This window comes from Somniosus microcephalus, chromosome 12 (genome assembly GCF_052327205.1).
Source record: "Somniosus microcephalus isolate GS21.2 chromosome 12, FLI_Smic_1.0, whole genome shotgun sequence".
Taxonomy (NCBI): Eukaryota; Metazoa; Chordata; class Chondrichthyes; order Squaliformes; family Somniosidae; genus Somniosus; species Somniosus microcephalus.
In genome coordinates this window covers 15,808,496-15,818,111 of record NC_140998.1, presented here as the reverse complement: position 1 = coordinate 15,818,111, position 9,616 = coordinate 15,808,496, and the positions used below count along the sequence as shown (strand labels likewise).

Here is a 9,616-nt window from a genome sequence, read left to right as displayed (position 1 = left end):
GACTTTACATGGGAGACTTTCAGCACAGTCATCAGGCCAGACATCAAAGTGACCAGGGGAGTGACTGCCGCTCGAGTGCGTGCTCTGCGTTTCAGCAACGAGCCCGCACCGGGCACGCTTCGTTTCGAGATGCGGGGAATTAAAACGAGCAGATCACGTCTCCAGCTTCCCAATTCTGTTTGCAGAGAACTTTCCAGCTCTTGCAAATGTGCGATGCCAAAACTCCCCGAGGAGGTGGAGCCATTCAAGCAGAAACAATAACAGCTGCTTCCAATAAAGCAGCCATTAATCAGAGGAACCACCCGGACTTCCACTCAGTTTCACACGGAGCAACAAAACACCGAGTGCCGGCTGTCAGACCCGAGCTATCGACTTGTCAGATCACTGAGCCTCCGCTGCCAGCTCCATGTATTATCTCAGTTCAATCGGTGCTGCTTAGTTAATACATCGGATTCATCATACTATAGGAATACAAACACAACTTGCATTTATATAGCGCCTTTAAAGTAGTAAAACGTCCCAAGGGCGCTTCACAGGAGCGATTATCAAACAAAATTCGACACCGAGCCACACAGATTCATAGAATAGTACAGCACAGAAAGAGGCCGTTCGGCCCATCGAGTCTGCGCCGGCTCTTTCGAAGAGCGATCCAGTTAGCCCCACGCCCCCGCTCTTTCCCCATATCCCTGCAATTTTTTCTCCTTCAAGTATTATATTCAATTCCCTTTTGAAAGCCACGATTGAATGTTTCCACCGCCCTCTCAGGCAGTGCATTCCAGATCCTAACCACTCGTTTTCCTCGTGTCGCCCCTGGTTCTTTTGCCAATCACCTTAAATCTGTGCCCTCTGGTTACCAACCCTTCAGCCATCGGAAACAGGTTCTCTTTATTTACTCTATCTAAACCCTTCATGATTTTAAACAGTATCAAACTTCCTCAGCCTTAGAATCATAGAATGGTTACAGCACAGGAGGCGGCCAGTCGGCCCGTCGAGCCCGTGCCAGCTCTCTGCAAGGGCACTTCAGCTAGTCCCACTCCCCGCCCTTTCCCCGTAGACCTGCAATTTTTTTTTCCTTCAGGTACTTATCCAATTCCCTTTTTAAAAGCCACGATTGAATCTCTGCCTCACCACCCTTTCAGGCAGTGCATTCCAGATCCCAACCACTCGCTGCGTTAAAAAAGTTTTTTCCTCATGTCGCCTTTGATTCTTTCTGCCAATCACCTTAAATCGGTATCCTCTGGTTCTCGACCCTTCCACCAATGGGAACAGTTTCTCTCTATTTGCTCTGTCTCAACCCCTCAAGATTTCGAACACCTCTATCAAATTTCCTCCAAGGAGAACAACCCCAGCTTCTCCAGTATATCCACCATTCTAGTAAATCTCTTCTGTACCCTCTCCAAAGCCTTCACATCCTTCCTAAAGTGTGGTGCCAGAATTGGACACAATACTCCAGCTGGGAGCAAGAAGCAGGGAGATATTAGGAAAGCTTGGTCAAAGAGGTAGGATTTAATGAGCGTCTTAAAGAGGGGAGAGGCTTAGGACCTAGACGACTGAAAGCATGGCCGCCAATGGTGGAGCTATAAAAATCAGGGATGTGCAAGAGGCCAGAAATTACACCTTGAAATTGTAGTCTGCAACTTTAGCGGACGATCACTCAACACATTCCTATGATGGTTCTCAGCCGTTTTAGCGCAGGTCGTTAACCCATTTAAGTGTGTTAGTGCCTCAGCTAAAATAGTAGGCAAAGAACCTTCATCCAAAGTGTTTGGACCATCGTCATAGCTGTTGTTGTACGAAGCAGGGCAAAAATAAATCTCCTGATGAAGCTGGCAGCTATACACTATTTCCTGCCCCTCCCGACCCATGGGAAGGCTTCTGATTGGAGGCGTTTTCAAGGGATATGGAGCAAAGGAGGGCAAATGGAGTTGAGGTACAGATCACCCCTGATCCAACTGAGCGGCAGAACTGGTTTGAAGGGACTGAATGGCCTCCTCCTGTTCCCCTGCGCACACCAGAAACTGGCACAGCACCGGCAAGGGGACTTTAATGAGATGCAATAAGAATCAATTGGTAGTGGTCACCTCTATCAAATCTCCTCTTAGCCTTCTCTGCTCCAAGGAGAACAACCCCAGCTTCTCCAGTCTATCTACGTAGCAGTAATCCTTCATCCCTGGAACCATTCTAGTAAATCTCTTCTGTACCCTCGCCAATGCCTTCATGCCCGTCCTGAAGTGCAGTGCCTGGGGGGCCGGGGGAGAACGGTAAAGACCTAAGGAAAGGTCAACATTCGAGATTAGATCGGATACATGGATGAAGGAAAGGGGAAAAGGGAAGAGGACAGGTAAATATAATTAGAATTTGCTTTGAATGTAAACTGCTTTGCACCGACCGGCACAGACACGATGGACCGAATGGCCTCTTTCTGTGCTGTAAACTTCTATGATTCTAAACTTCTACAGAACTATTTACTCACGTGGAGCAATGTTCCCCACAAAGCTGTGCGGCCGCGAGTCGCTCTGCAGCTCCCACGCAGCCGGCTCACCGGCTTTTAAATAGGGAAAAAAACGCGCATGCGCGGCGTGTTGAATGGGCCGCGCAGCCGAACATTGACGAGGAGGGTAAACGCCAACACGGACTGGGTTGGGCCGAATGGCCTGTTTCCGTGTTGCAACTTCAACGGCAAATGAAGACAAAGTGACCAGGCATTACTTCTCTTAGCCAACAGATTTTAGCTGTAGCGAGGATAGTGGTGGAATAGTCACACTAAAGTAAAAATGCACCAATTACTACAATTCCCTTTTTAAATTAAAAAAAATGTACGTTTTCAGAATTTGAGAATTTAAGCATCGGAAACTTGCAGGAGGAGAATTATATTTAGGCTCAACTCACAGAGCATTCAACATTCCAGTCATTACTTCACATCTCGTGCAACTCTTTATATTCCTGCGTGAACCTTTTAACTTAAATTTTCCCAGTCCCGACGCTGGGTGGTGATGAGCTCCCACCCGGTAATCTGTGTTATCTTGCTTAAAAACCCACCTCGTAAAACAGACCCCAGCTGTCGCTTCAAAAATAGACGGCACAACCCGAGCTGCACCTTTCACACAGCCGGGTCTCGCTGAACCCTCCAAATCATTCCATTACTTTCTTTTGAAATAACAGGATGCTCCACGGTGTTTCCGAAAAAGGTTATTTCTGTCTTTTTGCATTGAACAGAAAAAGGTTTAGCCGCAACCTACTCCGAAGCAGGTTTATACCCGATGTTGGGTTTGGCAAGTTCCACATATATCAAGGCTGATCTGGTAGTACAGAATACTTCTATCAATTGATCAGATTGGAAATGGCCCGCCTTTCGTGTTAATCACAGCTTGTGCATCACCCTGAATAAAAGAATAGCATTTCTATAGCACCTTTCACAACCGCCGGACATCTCAAAGCGCTTTACAGGCAACTAATACTTTTGGAGTGGAGTCACTGTTGTAATATAGGAAACGCAGCAGCCAATTTTTGCACAGCAAGCTCCCACAAACAGCAATGTGATAATGACCAGATAATCTGTTTTTAGTGAGGTTGATTGAGGGATAAATATTGGCCCCAGGACACCGGGGAGAACTCCCCTGCTCTTCTTCAAAATAGTGCCATGGGCTCTTTTACATCCACCTGAGAGAGCAGACGGGGCCTCGGTTTAATGTCTCATCCGAAAGACGGCACCTCCGACAGCGCAGTGCTCCCTCCGCACTGCACTGGAGTGTCAGCCTAGCTTTATGTGCTCAAGTCTGTGGAGTGGGACTTGAACCCACAACGACCTTCTGACTCAGAGGCGAGCGTGCAACCCACTGAGCCACAGCTGATAAATATTGGCCAGGACACCAGGGAGAACTCCCATGCTCTTCCTCGGAATAGTGCGAGGAGATCTCATTGGGACTTTGAACCCACAGCCTTCTGACTCGAGGGGAGAGTGCGCTACCCACTGAGCTACAGCTGACACCAGTTAAAAAAAAACCCTAATCCCATCCCAATTGAATTCCTCGCCAGTCACTGTTCGGGCCAAATTCCAAAAATAACTAAACTGGATGATCCCATTTACAGATGCACTGTGAAACAAAAACAGCGTGTTCGCTGTCAGATAGATATCCTGTGGGGCGAGAGAGAGGAAGAGGCAGAGGGAGAGGCACAGAAAATCCAATTAACCTTCTGATGTAATGGCAGGGTAACTAGTTATTCAACACCTTCGCCAGCAAGAATACAAGGCGGCACCCAATTAGACACGGATTAATTTTTTGAAGCGAGACCAGGTTTGTGACCAAGCACTCCCCGCAGTGATATAATTTTTGACAACAAATTGGTTGCCAAAAAATCCATGTTTGCAGAGTAGAATTTAAAAAGCCTGATCAACTTTACAGGGTTATAAATCAACTTAACATATGCTAGAATTACAAAACTTATTCTCAGCATGAGAGATTAAATTAGAGTTACAGTGAGATTTACAAGAAAACCCAGATTGGACCGTATTGGAACATATCGACTGCCCGTGTCCGAACTCGCACCAAGTCCCGTTCGCCCATCGCCCCTTGTGCTCGCTGGCCTCCCGGTTAAGCAGCGCCTCGATTTCAAAATTCTCATCCTTGTTTTCAAATCCCTCCATGGCCTCGCCCCTTCCTATCTCAGTAATCTTCTTCAGCCCCATAACCCCCCCACCCCGAGATATCTGCGCTCCTCTAATTCTGCCCTCTTGAGCATCCCTGATTATAATCGCTCAACCTTTGGTGGTCGTGCCTTCTGTTGCCTAGGCCCTAAGCTCTGGAATTCCCTGCCTAAACCTCCCCGCCTCTCTACCTCTCTCTCCTCCTTTAAGATGCTCCTTAAAACCTACCTCTTTGACCAAGCTTTTGGTCACCTGCCCTAATTTCTCTATGTGGCTCGGTGTCAAATTTTTTGTCTTAAAATACTCCTGTGCAGCACCTTGGGACGTTTTACTACGTTAAAGGCGCTATATAAATACAAGTTGTTGTTGTCATTAATAGGATGTTATAAAGCTCGGTAATGTGTGCAGTCTATCCTGTCTCGCTGCTATTCTTTATTTTTGCTGTGGTTGAGAGCAGTAAAATAGTCGACAGCACAGGAGGCCGCCATTTGGCCCATCGTGCCTGGGCTGGCTCTTTTTTTTTAAAAAGCTAACCAATTAATCACTCGCTCTTTTCTCCCCATAACCCTGCAAATGTTTCATTTTCAAGTATTTATCCAATTCCCTTTTGAAAGTTACTATCAAATCTGCTCCCACCGCCCTTTCAGGCAGCGCATTCCAGATCATCACAACTCGCTGCATAAAAATAAAAAAATTCTCCTCAGCTCTCCACTGGTTCTTATCCCAATTATCTTAAATCTGTATCCTCTGGTTACCGATCCTCCAGTCAGTGGAAACAGTTTCTGCTTATTTACTCTGTCAAAACCCCTCAATTTTGAACAGCTCTATTAAGTCTCCCCTTACCCTTCCCTGCTCGGGGAACAATCCCAGCTTCTCTAGTCTCTCCGCATAACTGAATTCCCCGGCTACCGACCATAGAGCACATATACCAGAAACGCTGTCTACAGAGGTCACGGTCCATCATCAAAGACCCTACCCACCCCAGCCTGTTCGCCCTCCTGCCATCTGGGAGACGCTACAGGTGCATTCGCACCCGTACGACCAGATTTAGGAACAGCTTCTTTCCCAGGGCTGTCATCCTACTGAACTCCACAAATAAACACTAAAGCCTGCACATCTGCCAATGCACTTTATTATGGTTATTGTGGTGTATGTAACCTGTTCCACCTTAAGAGAACTTAAGCCTGGTCCACCTTAAGAAAGGTACTACTTTCTTTGGCTGCTGTATACGTAATACCGGTGGTGACCACACCGGTATATAAGCACAGTGTAATAATATTGTATTCAGTATAGTCCGACCTCCAACCAGTAAAGGCCTGTTGAATTTTACTCTTGTGGTCTGTGTAGTGATTCTCACTATAACACACAGACTTAACAGTTATATTTATATGTTAATATACTACAAGCCAAATGTATGTTGAATGTTTAAATGTCTTAATCCAAATGTACACTCTCGGGAGCCGCAAGCCTACATTTCGTTGTACTGCACTTGTGCACTAACAATGACAATAAAAGTTGATTTGATTTGATTTGATTTATCCCTGGTACTATTCTAGTAAAACTCCTCTGCACCATCTCCAAGGCTTTGACAGCCTTCCTAAAGTCTGGTGCCCAGAAATGGATACAATACTTCAGCTGGGGCCTAACCCATGAGTTACAAAGGTTTAGCATAAAGCATTTATCTGCTATACTTGGGATTCAACTACAGGTATTTATTTAAAATGAGGAGGGGTTTTGACAAGAGTAAATAGGGAGAAAATATTCCCTCTGGCGAGTGGGTCAAAAACTAGAGGTCATCATTTCAAAATCATTGGAAAAAGATCGAGACGGACGACGAGGAGACATTTTTTCCACTCAGAGGTGTCGGGATCTGGACGCTCGACCTGAAAAGCTGATTCCATCAATAATTTTAAAAGGGAGTTGGACAGGCACTTGAGGATGAGGAACTGACAGGGTTACGGATACAAAGCGGGGGTGTGGGACTCAGCACGACTGCTCTTTCAAAGAGCCGGCACAGGCACAACGGGCCGAATGGCCTCCTTCTGTGCTGTAAGTTTTTGTGATTCTATTCTATGTTTAAATTTCCAGTTGTGAAAATAGCTTTAGATCCACTTCAATTCCAACAGACACTACTATTTGCAACACCTAACAGTTTGCAGTTTTATTAAAATGAACTCAACAAGACAAAGACGTGTTCAAAGGGCCATTAACCAGTTTGCAACACAGTTTTCTTTCATCAGTGGAGAGCTTTCGATTAGGCTGTACTGCTGTCGAGGCAAGGATTTGATGGGGTGCTCGAGCTCTCACAGTGACGAGAAACTGTTTGGTTTACGCTTAGAAAATGAAGTAATCTGTCTTCAGGATCAATGTCTTGCTGACTAAGGAGTTGCTGTCCTACTAGATATAGGCACAAGACATCTTCGTAACCGTTCTCCCTCCCAATCTAATCAACAGAACCCTCAGCAATTCCATTATGCTTTGTGTAGACTGTTTAATCAATTGTCTTTATAAACTATTGCACATTAATCTGTCTATAATCCACTCCTTTCTTGCAATGTAAGAACATAAGAAATAGGAGCAGGAGTAGGCCATTCGGTCCCTCGAGTCTGCACCGCCATTCAATAAGATCATGGCTGATCTGATCTTGGCCTCAACTCCACTTTCCCGCCCGCTCCCCATAACCCTGGACTCCCCTGTAGCTCAAACATCTGTCTGTCTCTGCTATCAATGACTCTGCCTCCACAGCTCTCTGGGGTAGAGAATTCCAAAGATTCACGATCCTCCGAGAAGAAATTCCTCCTCACCTCCGTTTTAAATGGGCGACACCTTATTCCGAAACTGTGCCCCCTAGTTTTAAATTCTCCCACGAGGGGAAACATCCTCTCAGCAACCACCACCCCCACCCCCGTCAAGCCTTCTCAGAATCTTATAGGTTTCAGTAACATCACCTCTCTTTCTTCTAAACTCCAATGAGTATAGGGCCAACCTGCTCAACCTTTCTCCATATGACAACCCCTTCATCCCAGGAATCAACCTTGTGAACCTTCTCTGAACTGCCTCCAATGCAAGTATATCCCTCCTTAAACAAGGGGACCAAAACAGCACGCAGTACGCCAGATGTGGTCTCACCAGCGCCCTGTACAGTTGTAGCAAGACTTCCCTACTTTTATACTTCTTCCCCCTTGCAATAACCTCCAATCAATATTCTCATGTAGAGAAGAGAGAGTCCTCTCAGCACTTAAGCCCATAATCTCAGCTCAGTGCAGTGCTGAGGGAATGCTGCACTGTCAGAGGTGCCGTCTTTCGGATGAGACGTCTGCCCACTCGGGTGGAAGTAAAAGATCCCATGGCATTATTGAAAAAGAGAGCTGGGGAGGAACATAGAATATATAGACAGCAAGAAACAGGCCATCCGCCCCAACCAGTCCCCGCCAGTGTTCGTGCTCCACTCGAGATCTCCCGGTGTCCCTGGGCCAATATTTATCCCTCAACCAACATCACTAAAAACAGATTATCTGGTCATTATCTCACTGCCATTTGTGGGACCTTGCTGTGCACAAATTGGCTGCCGCGTTTCCTACATTACAACCAATATTCCCACTCATTTTTTTGGCACTTTAAGGGGCTGCGCGGGCCATTCAAGATACAGGAAACTTTGGTTTATCCGGAGGTTAACTGTCCGGAATGCTCGAGCCACCGGCAAAAATCAGGAGCCGTTTCGTTAGGTTTTTTTCCTTTTCGTTGCTTTTTTTTCCCCCACCAGTCAGGCTCTGCAAGGTCTCGCTGAAGCTGTTGCTAAGCTACAGAGATGCTTGCAAGGTACGGTCGACTGTTTAGAAGCTGTTGCTAAGCAACAGGGTTTGTTGCCAGATACGGAGCTCAAAATCTCCGTATGTTTCAACATTAGCGCTGGTTTGTCCGGCACTTTTGATGGGACGGCAACAGCTCGGTCCAGTCGGTGCCGGATAGCACAAAGTTTCCTGTACTGCGTATGTGCGGTTTTTGCACTGAAAAGCTGGCAAGCCGGCTGTGCAGGATCCTTGGGGGGGGGGGCGCTACGCAGCTTAAAGGGAACGTTGATTACAACAGTGACTACACTTGCAAAAGTACTTCATTGGCTGTAAAGCCCTTTGGGATGTCCCGTGGTGGTGAAAGGCGCTACAGAAATACAAGTTCTTTCTCTCTCTGCAGTCCCACAGAAGGAAAACTTCCAGCAGATTTTTCTGCTGCCAATGAGAGAGAGCATACTAATAAATGTTCCTGGCCGAGCTTGTTGGGAGTATGGCCGTTATTGCTTGGCATCGTAATGCTGAATTTGAATGCTCAAGATTCACTACCTTATTCCAACGCTGTGAATCGATCAAGGTTGCTGGCCTGCATGTCTGACAGAGCTTTCAGCTTGCAGAGCATGTGTACACGTTGTACAAATTCATGCCTCAGCATCGAGATGGCAGGTTTAATCTCCTGTCGCATCATATTTCTCTTGCTCCCAGACAGTTTCTCCAATATATCAGAATTCTGATGGGATTACATGCTTCGAGACTAAAGGGAAACATTCAGAAATCAGTGTAGATAATTCTGAGGAAACAGCACATATAACCTCCAGAAGGCAGTTTAAGGTTTGAAGGCATCAACAAGGGGTGATTTTTTCATAGGTCTGTAGAATGAAGGGAATCCCTTTTAAAAGACCAATATGTCCATTTTGAACAAGTTCCCTCAATAGCTCCAAAAGATTTGGGGATGTTGGAAACTCCTATCCATTCGATCCGAGAATCCAACCACATTTGCATCTGGAAGTGTTTACCACAGCGATGGTGCGGTGGGCTAGAACACTGTTCTTTCATCGCTGGGACTCATTTCAAATCCAGCCTCGGGGGGGGGGGGGTGAAAAAAAGAGGGACACAAGCCTCTGCCAACGTTAACCAAAAGAATTCGAACCGTTTTAACCCAATTCCCAATGCCGCGAGTTCA

At 46.2% G+C, this 9,616-nt stretch overlaps 1 protein-coding gene across 1 annotated transcript in view; it reads right to left on the bottom strand.

Annotated features, from left to right (window-relative positions):
• LOC147109044 (protein Daple-like) overlaps window positions 1–9,616 on the bottom strand; it is a 311,247-nt gene that overhangs the window by 250,644 nt on the left and 50,987 nt on the right. The gene's annotated exons all lie outside the window — the stretch shown is intronic.